This window comes from Metopolophium dirhodum, chromosome 1, assembly GCF_019925205.1.
Source record: "Metopolophium dirhodum isolate CAU chromosome 1, ASM1992520v1, whole genome shotgun sequence".
NCBI classification, from domain to species: domain Eukaryota; kingdom Metazoa; phylum Arthropoda; class Insecta; order Hemiptera; family Aphididae; genus Metopolophium; species Metopolophium dirhodum.
In genome coordinates this window covers 61032936-61038689 of record NC_083560.1, presented here as the reverse complement: position 1 = coordinate 61038689, position 5754 = coordinate 61032936, and positions in this window count along the sequence as shown.

Genomic DNA, 5754 nt, shown 5'->3' with positions numbered 1-5754 from the left:
AAAAAAAAATATATGTACATTTTTAATTAAAAATATTGGGGAAGTGGGTGTCGCTATGCTGTACAGTAGGTTAGTTTAAATTTAACATATGGAATTGAAATATGACATAATATGTTTCACTTGTCTTATGCACATTTTACCTATAAACAATACAAATGTGATATCAAATCTTTCAATTAATGAAGGAAATCTATGGGTGGATAATAAAATATCAGTGACCACAGTCATTTGTGCGATGTGGGTAATAAACATACATATGTCGTGGTGATTGGACATGCATACACACGCTGGGGCAGTGGGAAGGTTAGGTAAACCGTACCGCTGTCTGAGCACGAACTGCTCACGGCGTTGTCGTAGGACCTCGACATGGTGGCTGCGCTCGGCATGAATTCATCATTGCTGGACAAGAACGATACAGGTTCACTGCATTGGATGGTATAAATTTGAATTCAATGATATAATACCTATCTTATTATTATCATTGTATACGAAAAACGATTCTGAGCGGAGACGGTTTGTCTGCTAAGGATATTTTCCATTCTATTATTATCATTATTAATACGGTAGCCGATAACTCGAATTAATGTTATTTGAATACAATAATATACTTTAAAAGTTCCAGGGACTCAAGAATAATATATTAAAATTATAACACAACAAAACTAACTACAATCGTTTTTCTTCGTTCAAATATCTAATTTCGTTCAAACTTACTCTTTAAATATCTTACTATAAAATAAAACTATTTTTTAGATTTTTTGGTTGGAAATCCACAACGTAGACTCGAAAGGAAATGGTGTCGTGACCATTTAAATTAAAATAATATCCCTCCTTAATTACCTAAACAAAACACCAAGCTAAGTGTCACTAATGGGTGGCATCTTATTCTAGAAATCCATGTTTTTTTCAACTATTATCCTATATGCTTATTGTACAAAACTGTATAGATTGTATATGTGCGTTTGTGAAATAAAAAAAAATGATTTTTTGGTTACAATATGAATTACTTAAGTGGAACCTTATTTTAAATTTTAAATCTTTAGTTATAAAAATTGAACATTTTACACCTTTTTAACTACAAAATAATTTGTAAAATTTCAATATAATAAATTATGTCGACATTTGAACTTAAAATGTTTAAAACAAAAATCTTGTCTATGTATTTTTAAATTGATATTGTAATACTGTGTGAATACTGAGGTGCCCTGTATTAAATTTTGAAGCTTTTTGACCCAACAAATACAATTTTATTGTTATTTAAAGAAATAAAAAACTAAAAGGACTTTTTAAGAGCTACTTTTTTTCGGTTTTTGAAAACCGATTTGGCGTAAAAATTCCTGTTATGCCTTAATTTGTTTATTGTTATTCCAGTCTTTTGAAAATTATTGAGAATTTTAAATTTTGACCTTCCTAATGCACCAACTAGATTCACTTTCCTACCATAAAAGATTCCGAAGTTGAAAATCGAAGCATCATTTCGACTACATATCGTGTACACTAAGACAAAAATAAAAATAAAAAGAATGTACATGAAGTTGCCCCCCCCCCCCCCCACTTTGTCCGAATGACTTCAAAATACCACCACATAATTGCAAATTAATTGCAAATAATTGCAAATCGAATTTCATTAATTGCAAATCACCCAGTTTTGAGTAAACTCAAATTCAAAATTGGGGCCAACTTCATGTAGCCCCCCTCTTTGTCCGATTCATTTCAAAATACCGCCAAATAATTGCAAATTCATTGCAACTAATTGCAAATCGAGTTTGACTAATTGCAAATCATTTTTTATATTTTTTACGAATTTTTCAATTTTTTAGCCAGCCCCCCCACATTGCCCGATTCATTTCAAAATGCCGCCAAATAATTGCAAATTAATTGCAACTAATTGCAAATTGAGTTTGGCTAATTGCAAATCATTTTTTATATTTTTTACGAATTTTTCAATTTTTTAGCCAGCCCCCCCACTTTGCCCGATTCATTTCAAAATGCCGCCAAATAATTGCAAATTAATTGCAACTAATTGCAAATCGAGTTTGGCTAATTGCAAATCATTTTTTATATTTTTTACGAATTTTTCAATTTTTTAGCCAGCCCCCCCACTTTGCCCGATTCATTTCAAAATGCCGCCAAATAATTGCAAATTAATTGCAACTAATTGCAAATCAAGTTTGGCTAATTGCAAATCATTTTTTATATTTTTTACGAATTTTTCAATTTTTTAGCCAGGCCATTTGTTATCTTAGAAGACATACTTCCTTACCTAGATACATTTTATTTAAATCATATTAATATTTTTTTTTACTAAAATTGCTCTATCAGAACACTATCCAATTAGTACATAATATTACTAAATCACTGTATGCACCTATTAACTATTAGTTACTTTATGTTCAAGTAGGTAAAGAAATATATTTGTTATTTAAGTATAATACAAATTAGTTTTTTCTACCTACCATATTATCTAGATAAAAGTTAGGTAATCTAATCTAATCTAGATAAATGTCAAATTTATAGAAAAAAACAACTTAATATGGTAATATTAAAAATTAACAGCCACTAATTGAATTGAAAAGAATAATCTATGTGGTTACATACAGTGTTGAGAATAAATAATGAAAACCTATTTCTAGATACGATACAGATAATTGTATATACATTTATCTAGCTACAGATAAAGATAAATAAATTTACTTACTACTCTATATTATAAATTATTATGATTCTGCATACATTTCTGTAAATTACGTTTTACTTATTTTGTCCAACTTGGGCCAATGTAATTGAACTCTGGTTTTTTAATGTTATTTACATATTATAATACCTACTTATTTAATTGCTAAAGTTACCTACCTATTATTTAATACCTGACAAGAATGTTATTATTTTTTTATTTTTATTTTAATACTTATTTAATTGGCCAACAAGAATGTTTTTATTTTTTTTATGTGTTAATAATATATACTCACCAGGTACAAAATATATTTGTTAAATTCAGAAAATTGTCTAGTATTTTTTAAAAATTTAACATAGTGCCCCAAGTTAGTTTAAGTAATAGATAAATTAGGGTTTTCATAAGAAAAACAAGAATGCCCCATGTTGTTGAAATTCAGTACAACATGGGGCAAGCAGTTAAATAAAAAAAAAGACTTAGAAGGAATTCTTTGTATGGTTCAAATGCAACAGATATCAATAAATCAAACCTTAACTAAAAAATGTTACATGGAAAATACGTCTAAATAAATAATTTAATATTAAAGTTATTTGCAATAGAATTTAAAAATTGCCCCAAGTTTGGCCGTTTGACGGTACCTATACATAATATGAACTTAACTTTATCATGCACCACCTCGCTAAATCGACAATATTGTTTTTCTTTATATATGTAGTGATTGGTGTTTAAAATAATGGTGAAGTCAAAATGTGTAGGTCGAACTTAGTTTCAAAGTTGTACAACCAGTGGTGGATCCAGGGGGGAGAGCAATCGCCATAGTTTCCCTTTGTTTTACACTGTGTTTAGCAAATTTTGAAACTTTTTGTACTTTTTGTACTTTTTGTACTTTTTGTACTTTTACCCCCCCCCCCCCCCAAAAAAAAAAAAAATTAAGCCATGGATCCGCCACTCTGCACAACGATATCACTATATCAGTTTTCAGGTATTGCTTGAAAGGGCGGTGGTCGTTTGAAATAGCTCCGTGTTCAGTGACGTCCGCAGGGGGGGCTAATGGGCTGAAGCCCCCCCCATTGCCCGTATAATATTACTTTAAAAAAAAATATTTATCAAGTTTCCACTGTCAACTATAGTAAGCAAGACGTAAATTTCATATACATCTGAATATGAATTCGTTTTTGAAAAAACATTGTATTTGCATACCAATTTTCCTAAAATTATCTGTAATTTTTCGATAATAGTATGAACTATTTGTATGAAAGACCTTGTATTAAATTGTCTAGCCATACAAATTAACTGTGGTTATGACGAAATTTGAACTTTAAATGCTTAAAGTTAAAAAAAATAACCATGATGCCTATGTATCGTTAATATTTTTCAATTAATAAAAACTTACGTATTACATTTTTGAGCTTTTTGACCGGATAAATAATTTTTTGTTGAGATTTATAGAAAAAAAATTTAAACTAATCAAATACAATCCAAGTGAGGATGGTATAACCAAGCTGGTTACCAAACAATTTTAATAAATTTTCATTTTTTTTCTCCAATTATTTTAAAAATCACATTTTCAATTTCGACCCGCTAAAAGTACCAACTAGATCCAATTTGCTTCCAAAAACATACATTGGGCATCGAAGCTTATGATCAGAGCATTTTTTCTACCAGAAAAGTTGAAAAGTTACAAAAATTTTAAAATACCTCGAATAAACGGCTGAAATTATTAGACTAGACAAAACAAAAATAAAATTGTAACTAATTTTCAAGCCCCCCCCCCCCCCCCCCCCCATTGAAAAGGATGCCACTGTCCGTATTCATACGTGATACGTACCTAATTCAACAATCATATTGTTCCTCAAATCGCAATGGTATAAGTCCGTGTATTTATAAATTATCAGCGATAGGCAAGGGACATGTCGTATTATAGAGTGCCGAGACACAAACGAGAGGTCTACTACAGGACCTTGAGTTTTCCGACCGAGGTCGGCAGCCGGCAGGCGGAGAGAGCGACTATAACTTATTATATTTTAAAATTGGTAAGGTTACTATACTTCGAGCATATAAAAATAACGGATAATTAATTTTAGTGTAACCATTTAATAGGTAGTATAATATGTTTTGTTGTGTATTTATATACATACATGATTCTATTAAGTGTTTTATAATTAAATGATTTTTTAATACTAATTAATTGTCTGAATATTTAAATGGGAGCCCCACGTCACCACTAAGTATTGAATAACTAAGTATCTATCTCATCCGGTAGGAGCTAGGAGCCTAGGGATGAGTATTTAATGGGTAGTTTAAATACTCTTAAATACGCCTCTGCTCGAATCTCATTTACACCACAATGAATATTATTTATTTATGTTTATGGACGATGGACCGCACTGGACCGTCGTACTTACCTATAATATATACTATTCAATTATTTTAGTTGTCAATTTTTTTTACCGACTTTCTATTTTAACTTTTAAGCACAAAGTCTCCAAAAATAATCACTGGTATACCTATTCTTTAAATCTGAATTTTGTTATTTTTGCAAATGTGCGTGTTTTTAGTTCATTATAATACATACCAATCTAGTTGTGATAGGCATTATAATATGTAACCAAAGAAAAACAAAACAGGCTATATCAATTTTATGTACAAAGTTCGTGCATTAAAATTTATTTTTATGTTTTTAAATGTGTTAGTTCATTTGAAAACTTAAACATTATATATATTGTATACATATATATATATATATATCAAACAAATGTTAAATAAATGACAAATTATTTAAAACTATTCCAACTTTCAAACTGTTATATTATTATTTTAGAAAAATTTACATTGCATTATTACATCGCGTTTATACTTCTCGTTTACATTACTGTTATTATTTTTTTATAATTATTATCCTTAAGACTGCGCATATATATTGTAGCCATTAATAAGCCATTAAGTCGGTTGTATGTATACTTACAGACAATTTTCTTACAAGTCATAACAGTTCTAAAACAAAACGTTTTGAGAGAAAGCGCATTCCCTTATTTATATTAACCGTATTCACTCTTCGTGTATCTTTTATACATCTGCAT